General features: G+C 56.7%; 1 long non-coding RNA gene across 2 annotated transcripts in view; it reads right to left on the bottom strand.

Moving 5' to 3' along the window:
• Positions 1–12,188, bottom strand: part of LOC140411635 (uncharacterized) — a 171,976-nt gene that overhangs the window by 59,306 nt on the left and 100,482 nt on the right. Inside the window, exons 1-2 of one of the 2 annotated variants that reach the window (XR_011940912.1) lie at positions 3,028–3,088; positions 389–453 (exon numbers count right to left, since the gene is read on the bottom strand). This is a non-coding gene — a long non-coding RNA (uncharacterized lncRNA). Of the gene's footprint in view, positions 1–388; positions 454–3,027; positions 3,089–12,188 lie in introns of those variants that run through there. The other variant, XR_011940911.1, reaches the window with a different exon arrangement.

The raw sequence follows: 12,188 nt of genomic DNA, 5'->3' as shown, positions 1-12,188 counted from the left end.
CTCTATCAAGTCTCCTCTTAGTCTTCTGCGCTCCAAGGAGAGCAGTTCTAATCTCTCCAATCTATTCTCATAACTGAAGTTTCTTGTCTCTGGAGCCAATTGTGTAAACCTCTTCTATATTTTTGCCAATATGGTCACATCCTTCTTATAGTGTGGCTCCCAGAATTGTACACAAGAGTCCAACTGAGGTCTAACTAGTGTCTATAAATTCAGCATTACCTCCTTGCCCTTGTACTCTATGCCCCTATTAATAAAGCCCAGAATGTTACAAGCTTTATTAATTGGGGTCTCCACTTGTCCTGCCACTTTCAATGATGTGTGCACAAAAACACCCAGGTATCTCTGCTCCTGGACACCTTTAAGAATTTCTCCCCTTATTTTATATTACCTCTGTACGTTCTTCCGACTAAAATGCATCAGTTCACACTTCTGCACATTGAGGAGATTGTTAATCTGGAAATAACAAAGAGGAAACGTTGAAATAATTTTCAATAGATGGGGAATAATCATTTACTCCCATTGCAAATTTCCAGTTTCGCCTCTTTCACAATTCTACGTTGGTTACAGAAATACACATTAGACATTAATGCTGCAGGAAGAACACTCAGAAAATAGCCCAAATGATCTGAATGGATCGTAAGAGGTTTGTGTTTGGATAAGTATACTCTGGAATTGATATTTTCTATTATTTTGCATTGAGGCATGATAGATCTGAGAATAATTTACAGATCTTACTTTGCATTTCCTTTGGAAATGAGAGCAGGATTAGCAATTGGGCTCTCTAATCCCTTTTAGTCACCATGGGGAGGCAGAGCCCATCAGCAGTTTGAATACACTGTGTGGTTATTGGCATTGTACAAACAGAAAGAACATTCCTTGCTTGCTTTGTGCTAATTGAATTGTCTAGCAACTACATATTCTGAATTATAATCGTTGTGCGGTTAAATGTTAAAAATGCCATTTAAAGTGGTAGGCTTATACCATTTGGGCATACTAGTGATTGCTTTTTTCTAGAAATACTGCTATGTTGTTGTATGACCGATTCATTGGTTAATCCAAAACGAATCATGTTAGACCTTAAATTTGTAAAGATAATTATAAAAATGCAGAGCCACAATTTCTCTTGGACTTAAACTCACAGAAATTAATCTGTCATAGAATCATAGAATTTACAGTGCAGGAGGAGGCCATTCAGCCCATCGAGTCTGCATTGGCCCTTACAAAGAACACCCTACTCAAGCCCACGTATCTACCCTATCTCTGTAACCCAGTAACCCCCACTTACCCTTTTTGGACACAGGGCAATTTAGCATGGCCAATCCACCTAACCCGCACATCTTTGGACTGTGGAGGAAACCGGAGCAACCGGAGGAAACCCACGCAGGCACGGGGAGAACGTGCAGACTCTGCACAGACAGTGACCCAGCCGGGAATCGAACCTGGGACCCTGGTGCTATGAAGCAACTGTGCTAATCACTATGCTACCATGCTGTCATTAGTTAACAGCAGATTATGTGATAAGTCCCAGATAGGAAGCACAGAAATTGCAACAAATAGATATTAAAGAACTAAGTTGCCGTATTGTGGAACTACTTTCATTACTGAGTAAGAAGGTTGTTGGTTCAAGCCAGGTTCCACAGGCTGGAGTATATCATCTAGGCTGACCAGAACTGAGGGAGTGTTGCACTGTCAGAGATGCTCTGTTTTGGATGAGACATTAAGCCCAAGCCCCATCTTCCCTCTCATGGATGGATTTTTAAAAAATTTGTTTTTTGCGGGATGTGGGCAACGCTGGTTAGGCCAGCATTTATTGCCCATCTACATTTGCCCTTCAGCAGGTGTTGGTGAGTTGCTTCCTTGAACCGTTGCAGTCCCTGAGGTGTAGGGACACCCACAGTGCTGTGAGGGAGCGAGTTCCAGGGTTTTGACCCAGCGGAAGTCGATATATTCCCAAGTCAGGGTAACCTCCAGCTGGTGGGGTTCCCAGGTGTCTGCTGCTCTTGTCCTTCTAGATGGTAGCGGTCGTGGGTTTTGAAGGCAGTGTCTAAGGAATGCTGGCAAGTTACTGCAGTGCATCTTGTCGATGGTACACAAGCCTGTTCGTCGGTGATGGAGGGTTTGAATGTTTGTGGAATGGGAGCAATCAAGCGGCTGCTTTATCCTCGATGGTGTTGAGCTTCTTGAGTGTTGTTGGAGCTGCACTCATCCAGGCAAGTGGAGAGCATTCCATTACACTCTATTCCATTACACTCCTGACTTGTGTCTTGTAGATGGCGGACAGGCTTTGTGGAGTCAGGAGGTGAGTTACTCGCTGCAGGGTTTCTAGCCTTTGACCAGCCCTGGTAGCCTCAGCAGTAATGTGGCTAGTCCAGTTCAGTTTCTGATCAATGGTAACCCCCAGGATGGTGATTTTGCAGGATTCAGCAATGGTAATGCCATTGAATGTCAAAGGGCGATGGTTAGATCCTCTCTTGTCGGAAGATGGTCATCACCTGACACTTGTGTGTGGCATGAATGTAGCTTGCTACTTGTCAGTCCAAGCCTGGATATTGTCCAGGTCTTGCTGCATTTGGACATGGACTGCTTCATTATCTGAATGGTGCTGAACATTGTGCAGTCATCCGCAAACATCCCCACTTCTGACCTTATGGTGGAAGGGAGGTCATCGTTGGAGAAGCTGAAGATGGTTGAGCTGAGGATACTATCCTGAGGAACACCTACAGTGATATTAAAGATCTTTTGCTATTATGTTAAAGGAGAGCAGGGCTGTACTCCCTGGACAATACTCACACCGCAACTAACATCATTAAAACAAACTGGTCATCAACACAGCAGTGCTAACTACAGCACTACCATTCCACCTAAAGAACATAACTTGTATTATATTTTTATTTTTGAGAACATGTCATTGGTCTTCATAATAGTTTTCTGTTGCTCCATTCATTTACTGAATAATATTATTTTGTCAATGACTGTAAAACAATGCAATACAATTCGAATTAAAAACTGAGAAACAGAGGGAAATACCTAAGGCATAGGTTGATTTTCAGAATATTAATGCTGTACAGTGCAGAACAGACACAGTGTACAGGCCAGGACAGCCTGCGTGTAAGACCTGGACAGCTCCACTGTGAGGTCAGGGCAGGCTCACTGTAAGGTCAGGGCAGCTCCACTGTGAGGTCAGGGCAGGCTCACTGTAAGGTCAGGGCAGCTCCACTGTGAGGTCATGGCAGGCTCACTGTGAGGTCAGGGCAGCTCCACTGTGAGGTCAGGGCAGGCTCACTGTGAGGTCAGGGCAGCTCCACTGTGAGGTCAGGGCAGGCTCACTGTGAGGTCAGGGCAGCTCCACTGTGAGGTCTGGGCAGCTTCACTGTGAGGTCAGGGCAGCTCCACTGTGCGGTCAGGGCAGATCCACTGTGCGGTCAGGGCAGATCCACTGTGAGGTCAGGGCAGGCTCACTGTGAGGTCAGGGCAGGCTCACTGTGAGGTCTGGGCAGCTCCACTGTGAGGTCAGGGCAGCTCCACTGTGCGGTCAGGGCAGCTCCACTGTGAGGTCAGGGCAGGCTCACTGTGAGGTCAGGGCAGCTCCACTGTGAGGTCTGGGCAGCTTCACTGTGAGGTCAGGGCAGCTCCACTGTGAGGTCAGGGCAGCTCCACTGTGAGGTCTGGGCAGCTTCACTGTGAGGTCAGGGCAGCTCCACTGTGCGGTCAGGGCAGCTCCACTGTGAGGTCAGGGCAGGCTCACTGTGAGGTCAGGGCAGCTCCACTGTGAGGTCAGGGCAGCTCCACTGTGAGGTCTGGGCAGCTCCACTGTGAGGTCAGGGCAGCTCCACAGTGCGGTCAGGGCAGCTCCACTGTGCGGTCAGGGCAGCTCCACTGTGAGGTCAGGGCAGGCGTACTGTGAGGTCTGGGCAGACGTACTGTGAGGTCTGGGCAGCTTCACTGTGAGGTCAGGGCAGCTCCACTGTGAGGTCTGGGCAGCTTCACTGTGAGGTCTGGGCAGCTTCACTGTGAGGTCAGGGCAGGCTCACTGTGAGGTCAGGGCAGCTCCACAGTGCGGTCAGGGCAGCTCCACTGTGAGGTCAGGGCAGCTCCACTGTGAGGTCAGGGCAGGCGTACTGTGAGGTCTGGGCAGACGCACTGTGAGGTCAGGGCAGGCTCACTGTGAGGTCAGGGCAGCTCCACTGTGAGGTCAGGGCAGCTCCACTGTGCGGTCAGGGCAGCTCCACTGTGAGGTCAGGGCAGGCGTACTGTGAGGTCTGGGCAGACGTACTGTGAGGTCTGGGCAGCTTCACTGTGAGGTCTGGGCAGCTCCACTGTGCGGTCAGGGCAGCTCCACTGTGAGGTCAGGGCAGGCGTACTGTGAGGTCTGGGCAGACGTACTGTGAGGTCTGGGCAGCTCCACTGTGAGGTCAGGGCAGGCGTACTGTGAGGTCTGGGCAGACGTACTGTGAGGTCAGGGCAGCTCCACTGTGAGGTCAGGGCAGGCTCACTGTGAGGTCAGGGCAGCTTCACTGTGAGGTCAGGGCAGCTCCAATGTGAGGTCAGGGCAGCTCCACTGTGAGGTCAGGGCAGCTCCACTGTGAGGTCAGGGCAGCTCCACTGTGAGGCCCAGGCAGGCGCACTGTGAGGTCAGGGCAGCTCCACTGTGAGGTCAGGGCAGCTCCACTGTGAGGTCTGGGCAGCTCCACTGTGAGGTCTGGGCAGCTCCACTGTGAGGTCAGGGCAGCTCCACTGTGAGGTCAGGGCAGGCGCACTGTGAGGTCAGGGCAGCTCCACTGTGAGGTCAGGGCAGCTCCACTGTGAGGTCACGGCAGCTCCACTGTGAGGTCAGGGCAGCTCCACTGTGAGGTCTGGGCAGCTCCACTGTGAGGTCAGGGCAGCTCCACTGTGAGGTCAGGGCAGGCGCACTGTGAGGTCAGGGCAGCTCCACTGTGAGGTCAGGGCAGCTCCACTGTGAGGTCAGGGCAGCTCCACTGTGAGGTCAGGGCAGGCTCACTGTGAGGTCAGGGCAGCTCCAATGTGAGGTCAGGGCAGCTCCACTGTGAGGTTAGGCAGCTCCACTGTGAGGACAGGGCAGCTCCACTGTGAGGACAGGGCAGGCGCACTGTGAGGTCAGGGCAGCTCCACTGTGAGGACAGGGCAGCTCCACTGTGAGGACAGGGCAGGCGCACTGTGAGGTCAGGGCAGCTCCACTGTGAGGTCAGGGCAGCTCCACTGTGAGGACAGGGCAGGCGCACTGTGAGGTCAGGGCAGCTCCACTGTGAGGTCAGGGCAGCTTCACTGTGAGGTCAGGGCAGGCGCACTGTGAGGTCAGGGGAGCTCCACTGTGAGGTCAGGGCAGCTCCACTGTGAGGTCAGGGCAGCTTCACTGTGAGGTCAGGGCAGGCGCACTGTGAGGTCAGGGCAGCTCCACTGTGAGGTCAGGGCAGCTTCACTGTGAGGTCAGGGCAGGCGCACTGTGAGGTCAGGGCAGCTCCACTGTGAGGTCAGGGCAGCTCCACTGTGAGGTCTGGGCAGCTTCACTGTGAGGTCAGGGCAGGCGTACTGTGAGGTCAGGGCAGCTCCACTGTGAGGTCTGGGCAGCTCCACTGTGAGGTCAGGGCAGCTCCACTGTGAGGTCAGGGCAGCTCCACTGTGAGGTCAGGGCAGTCACACCGTGAGGTCAGGGCAGTCGCACCGTGAGGTCAGGGCAGTCACACCATGAGGTCAGGGAAGTCGCACCGTGAGGTCAGGACTGTCACACCGTGAGGTCAGGGAAGTCGCACCGTGAGGTCAGGGCAGTCACACCATGAGGTCAGGGAAGTCGCACCGTGAGGTCAGGGCAGTCGCACCGTGAGGTCAGGGCAGTCGCACCTTGAGGTCAGGGCAGTCACACCGTGAGGGCAGTGCTGTCACACCGTGAGGTCAGGGCTGTCACACCATGAGGTCAGGGCTGTCACACCGTGAGGGCAGGGCAGTCACACCGTGAGGTCAGGGCAGTCACACCGTGAGGTCAGGGCAGTCGCACCGTGAGGCCAGGGCAGTCACACCGTGAGGTCAGGGCAGTCGCACCGTGAGGTCAGGGCTGTCACACCGTGAGGTCAGTGCTGTCACACCGTGAGGCCAGGGCAGTCACACCGTGAGGTCAGGGCTGTCACACCGTGAGGTCAGGGCAGTCGCACCGTGAGGTCAGCGCAGTCACACCGTGAGGTCAGGGCAGTCGCACCGTGAGGTCAGGGCTGTCACACCGTGAGGCCAGGGCAGTCGCACCGTGAGGTCAGGGCAGTCGCACCGTGAGGTCAGGGCTGTCACACCATGAGGTCAGGGCAGTCAGACCATGAGGTCAGTGCTGTCGCACCGTGAGGTCAGGGCAGTCGCACCGTGAGGTCAGGGCAGCTCCACTGTAAGGTCAGGGCAGTCGCACCGTGAGGCCAGGGCAGTCGCACCGTGAGGCTAGGACAGTCACACCATGAGGTCAGTGCTGTCACACCGTGAGGCCAGGGCAGTCGCACCGTGAGGTCAGGGCAGTCACACCGTGAGGTCAGGGCAGTCGCACCGTGAGGTCAGGGCAGCTCCACTGTAAGGTCAGGGCAGTCGCACCGTGAGGCCAGGGCAGTCGCACCGTGAGGCTAGGACAGTCACACCATGAGGTCAGTGCTGTCACACCGTGAGGCCAGGGCAGTCGCACCGTGAGGTCAGGGCAGTCACACCGTGAGGTCAGGGCTGTCACACCGTGAGGTCAGGGCAGTCACACCGTGAGGTCAGGGCAGTCGCACCGTGAGGTCAGGGCAGTCACACCGTGAGGTCAGGGCAGTCACACCGTGAGGTCAGGGCTGTCACATCGTGAGGTCAGGGCAGTCGCACCGTGAGGTCAGGGTAGTCACACCGTGAGGTCAGGGCAGTCGCACCGTGAGGTCAGGACTGTCACACCGTGAGGCCAGGGCAGTCGCACCGTGAGGTCAGGGCAGTCGCACCGTGAGGTCAGGGCAGTCGCACCTTGAGGTCAGGGCTGTCACACCTTGAGGTCAGGGCAGTCAGACCATGAGGTCAGTACTGTCACACCGTGAGGTCAGGGCAGTCACACCGTGAGGTCAGGGCAGTCGCACCGTGAGGTCAGGGCAGTCGCACCGTGAGGTCAGGGCAGTCGCACCGTGAGGTCAGGGCACTCGCACCGTGAGGTCAGGGCAGTCACACCGTGAGGTCAGTGCTGTCACACCGTGAGGTCAGTGCTGTCACACCGTGAGGTCAGGGCAGGCTTACTGTGAGGTCAGGGCAGTCGCACCGTGAGGCCAGTGCTGTCGCACCGTGAGGTCAGGGCAGTCGCACCGTGAGGTCAGTGCTGTCACACCGTGAGGTCAGTGCAGTCGCACCGTGAGGTCAGGGCAGTCGCACCATGAGGTCAGGCCAGTCACACCGTGAGGTCAGTGCTGTCACACCGTGAGGTCAGGGCTGTCACACCGTGAGGTCAGGGCTGTCGCACCGTGAGGTCAGGGCTGTCGCACCGTGAGGTCAGGGCTGTCACACCGTGAGGTCAGGCCAGTCACACCGTGAGGTCAGGGCAGTCACACCGTGAGGTCAGGGCAGTCGCACCGTGAGGTCAGGGCAGTCGCACCGTGAGGTCAGTGTCGTGTTGGGTGTTCTGGTTCACAAACAAGCCAACAATGCTGGAATTAGTGTAACGCTATTTTATTAACTGTTCAACTATGCTAACATACTGTAAACGTGGGTATAAGCAATACCAGCTTAACTGTGGACCCTTTCCTGTCACTAGCTATGGTGATGCACTCAGCACATGGTGAATGTCTGTGTTGCAGGCTGTGAGCTCTGTGCTCCGAGCTGGCTGCTTCTAGAATGAGCGGGAACTCTCCTGTCCCCTGTCTTTACAGTGCGTGTGCTCTCACTGGTGATTGGCTGCGGTGTTGCGTATGCTGATTGGTCAGGGCAGGCTTACTGTGAGGTCAGGGCAGTCGCACCGTGAGGCCAGTGCTGTCGCACCGTGAGGTCAGGGCAGTCGCACCGTGAGGTCAGTGCTGTCACACCGTGAGGTCAGTGCAGTCGCACCGTGAGGTCAGGGCAGTCGCACCATGAGGTCAGGCCAGTCACACCGTGAGGTCAGGGCAGTCGCACCGTGAGGTCAGGGCAGTCACACCGTGAGGTCAGGGCAGTCGCACCGTGAGGTCAGGGCAGTCACACCGTGAGGTCAGTGCTGTCACACCGTGAGGTCAGGGCTGTCACACCATGAGGTCAGGGCTGTCGCACCGTGAGGTCAGGGCTGTCACACCGTGAGGTCAGGCCAGTCACACCGTGAGGTCAGGGCAGTCACACCGTGAGGTCAGGGCAGTCGCACCATGAGGTCAAGGCAGTCGCACCGTGAGGTCAGTGTCGTGTTGGGTGTTCTGGTTCACAAACAAGCCAACAATGCTGGAATTAGTGTAACGCTATTTTATTAACTGTTCAACTATGCTAACATACTGTAAACGTGGGTATAAGCAATACCAGCTTAACTGTGGACCCTTTCCTGTCACTAGCTATGGTGATGCACTCAGCACATGGTGAATGTCTGTGTTGCAGGCTGTGAGCTCTGTGCTCCGAGCTGGCTGCTTCTAGAATGAGCGGGAACTCTCCTGTCCCCTGTCTTTATAGTGCGTGTGCTCTCACTGGTGATTGGCTGCGGTGTTGCGTATGCTGATTGGTCCCACTGTATGTCCATCAGTGTGTGTGTGTGTCTGCACCACGATATACTGGTGTATATTATGAGAGTCAGGGCAGTCACACCGTGAGGTAAGGAGTGTCGCACCGTGAGGTCAGGGGTGTCGCACCGTGAGGTCAGGCCAATCATACCGTGAGGTCAGGGCAGTGGTACTGTGAGGTCAGGGCCCTCACACCTTGAGGTCAGGGCTGTTGCATCGTGAGTTCAGAGCAGTCACACTGTGAGGTCAGGGCTGTTGCATCATGAGTTCAGAGCAGTCGCACCGTGAGGTCAGGGCTGTTGCACTGTGAGGTCATGGAAGTCGCACCGTGAGGTCAATCCTGTCACACCGTGAGGTCAGGGCAGTCGCACCGTGAGGTCAGTGCTGTCGCACCGTGAGGTCAGGGCAGTCACACTGTGAGGTCAGTGCTGTCACACCGTGAGGTCAGGGCAGTGGTACCGTGAGCTCAGGGCACACACACCTTGAGGTCAGGGCAGTCACACCGTGAGGTCAGGGCTGTCACACCGTGATGTCAGAGCTTGTCACACCATGAGGTCAGTGCTGTCACACCGTGAGATCAGTGCTGTCACACCGTGAGGTAAGGGCAGGCTTACCGTGAGGTCAGGGCTGTCACACCGTGAGGTCAGAGCTTGTCACACCGTGAGGTCAGTGCTGTCACACCGTGAGGTCAGTGCTGTCACACCGTGAGGTCAGGAGTGTCGCACCATGAGGTCAGGGGTGTCGCACCGTGCGGTCAGGGGTGTCGCACCGTGAGGTCAGGGGTGTCGCACCGTGAGGTCAGGCCAATCATACCGTGAGGTCAGGGCAGTGGTACTGTGAGGTCAGGGCCCTCACACCTTGAGGTCAGGGCTGTTGCATCGTGAGTTCAGAGCAGTCACACTGTGAGGTCAGTGCTGTCACACCGTGCGGTCAGGGCTGTCACACCGTGAGGTCAGGGCAGTCCCACCGTGAGGTCAGGGGTGTCACACCGTGAGGTCAGGGCAGTCGCACCGTGAGGTCAGGGCAGTCCCACCGTGTGGTCAGTGCTGTCACACCGTGAGGTCAGTGCTGTCACACCATGAGGTCAGGGCAGTCACACCGTGAGGTCAATGCTGTCACACCGTGAGGTCAGGGCAGTCGCACCGTGAGGTCAGGGCTGTCACACCGTGTGGTCAGTGCTGTCACACCATGAGGTCAGGGCAGTCACACCGTGAGGTCAATGCTGTCACACCGTGAGGTCAGGGCAGTCGCACCGTGAGGTCAGGGCAGTCACACCGTGAGGTCAGTGCTGTCACACCATGAGGTCAGTGCTGTCGCACCGTGTGGCCAGGGCAGTCACACCGTGAGGTCAGGGCTGTCACACCGTGAGGTCAGGGCTGTCAAACCGTGAGGTCAGTGCTGACACAGCGTGAGGTCAGGGCAGTCACACCGTGGGGTTAGGGCAGTCGCACCGTGAGGTCAGGGCTGTCACACCGTGAGGTCAGGGCTGTCACACCGTGAGGTCAGGGCTGTCACACCGTGAGGTCAGGGCTATCACACCGTGAGGTCAGGGCAGGCTTACCGTGAGGTCAGTGCTGTCACACCGTGAGGTCAGGGCAGTCGCACCGTGAGGTCAGGGCTGTCACACCGTGAGGTCAGGGCAGTCACACCGTGAGGTCAGGGCAGTCACACCGTGAGGTCAGGGCTATCACACCGTGAGGTCAGGGCAGGCTTACCGTGAGGTCAGTGCTCTCGCACCGTGAGGTCAGGGCAGTCACACTGTGAGGTCAGGGCAGTCGCACCGTGAGATCAGTGCTGTCACACCGTGAGGTCAGGGCTGTCACACCATGAGGTCAGGGCAGTCGCACCGTGAGGTCAGGGCAGGCTTACCGTGAGATCAGGGCTGTCGCACCGTGAGGACAGTGCTGTCACACCGTGAGGTCAGTGCTGTCAACCGTGAGGTCAGGGCAGTCGCACCGTGAGGTCAGGGCTGTCACACCATGAGGTCTGGGCAGGCGTACTGTGAGGTCAGGTCCATCACACCGTGAGGTCAGGGCAGGCTTACCGTGAGGTCAGTGCTGTCACACCGTGAGGTCAGGGGTGTCGCACCGTGAGGTCATTACTGTCACACCGTGAGGTCAGGGCTGTCACACCATGAGGTCAGGGCAGGCGTACTGTGAGGTCAGGTCTATCACACCGTGAGGTCAGGCCAGGCTTACCGTGAGGTCAGTGCTGTCACACCGTGAGGTCAGGGGTGTCGCACCGAGAGGTCAGTGCTGTCACACCGTGAGGTCAGGGCAGTGGTATTGTGAGGTCAGGGCACACACACCTTGAGGTCAGGGCAGTCGAACCGTGAGGTCAGGGCTGTCACACCGTGAGGTGAGGGCAGTCACACCGTGAGGTCAGTGCTGTTGCACCATGAGGTCTGTGCTGTAGCACCGTGAGGTCAGTGCTGTTGCACCGTGAGGTCAGAGCAGGATTACCGTGAGGTCATGGCCATCGCACCGTGAGGTCAGGGGAGGATTATCGTGAGGTCAGTGCTGTCACACCATGAGGTCAGGGTAGTCGCATCGTGAGGTCTGGACAGTCGCACCGTGAGGTCAGGGCAGTCACTCCATGAGGGCAGGGCAGTCGCACTGTGAGGTCAGTGGTGTCACACCGTAAGGTCAGTCCTGTCACACCGTGATGTCAGGGCAGGATTACCGTGAGGTCATGGCCATCGCACCGTGAGGTCAGGGGAGGATTATCGTGAGGTCAGTGCTGTCACACCATGAGGTCAGGGCAGTCGCATCGTGAGGTCTGGACAGTCGCACCGAGAGGTCAGGGCAGTCGCACCGTGGGGTCAGGGCAGGTTAACCGTGAGGTCAGTGCTGTCACTCCATGAGGTCAGGACAGTCACACCGTGAGGTCAGTGCTGTTGCACCGTGAGGTCAGTGCTGTTGCACCGTGAGGTCAGGGCAGTCGCACCTTGAGCTCATGGCAGTCGGACCGTGAGGTCAGGACAGTCACACCATGAGGTCAGTGCTGTCACACCGTGAGGTCAGGGCAGTCGCACCTTGAGGTCAGGGCTGTCACACCGTGAGGTCAGTACTGGCACACCGTGAGGTCATGGCAGTCACTCCATGAGGGCAGGGCAGTCGCACCGTGAGGTCAGGGCAGTCACTCCATGAGGGCAGGGCAGTCGCACCGTGAGTTCAGTGGTGTCACACCGTGAGGTCAGTCCTGTCACACCGTGATGTCAGGGCAGGATTACCGTGAGGTCATGGCCATCGCACCGTGAGGTCAGGGGAGGATTATCGTGAGGTCAGTGCTGTCACACCATGAGGTCAGGGCAGTCGCATCGTGAGGTCTGGACAGTCGCACCGAGAGGTCAGGGCAGTCGCACCGTGGGGTCAGGGCAGGTTAACCGTGAGGTCAGTGCTGTCACTCCATGAGGTCAGGACAGTCACACCGTGAGGTCAGTGCTGTTGCACCGTGAGGTCAGTGCTGTTGCACCGTGAGGTCAGGGCAGTCGCACCTTGAGCTCATGGCAGTCGG

Source organism: Scyliorhinus torazame, chromosome 4 (genome assembly GCF_047496885.1).
Source record: "Scyliorhinus torazame isolate Kashiwa2021f chromosome 4, sScyTor2.1, whole genome shotgun sequence".
In the NCBI taxonomy this organism is placed as follows: Eukaryota; Metazoa; Chordata; class Chondrichthyes; order Carcharhiniformes; family Scyliorhinidae; genus Scyliorhinus; species Scyliorhinus torazame.
The sequence above is the reverse complement of the archived record's forward strand: the minus strand, read 5'-3'. Positions and strand labels throughout refer to the sequence as shown.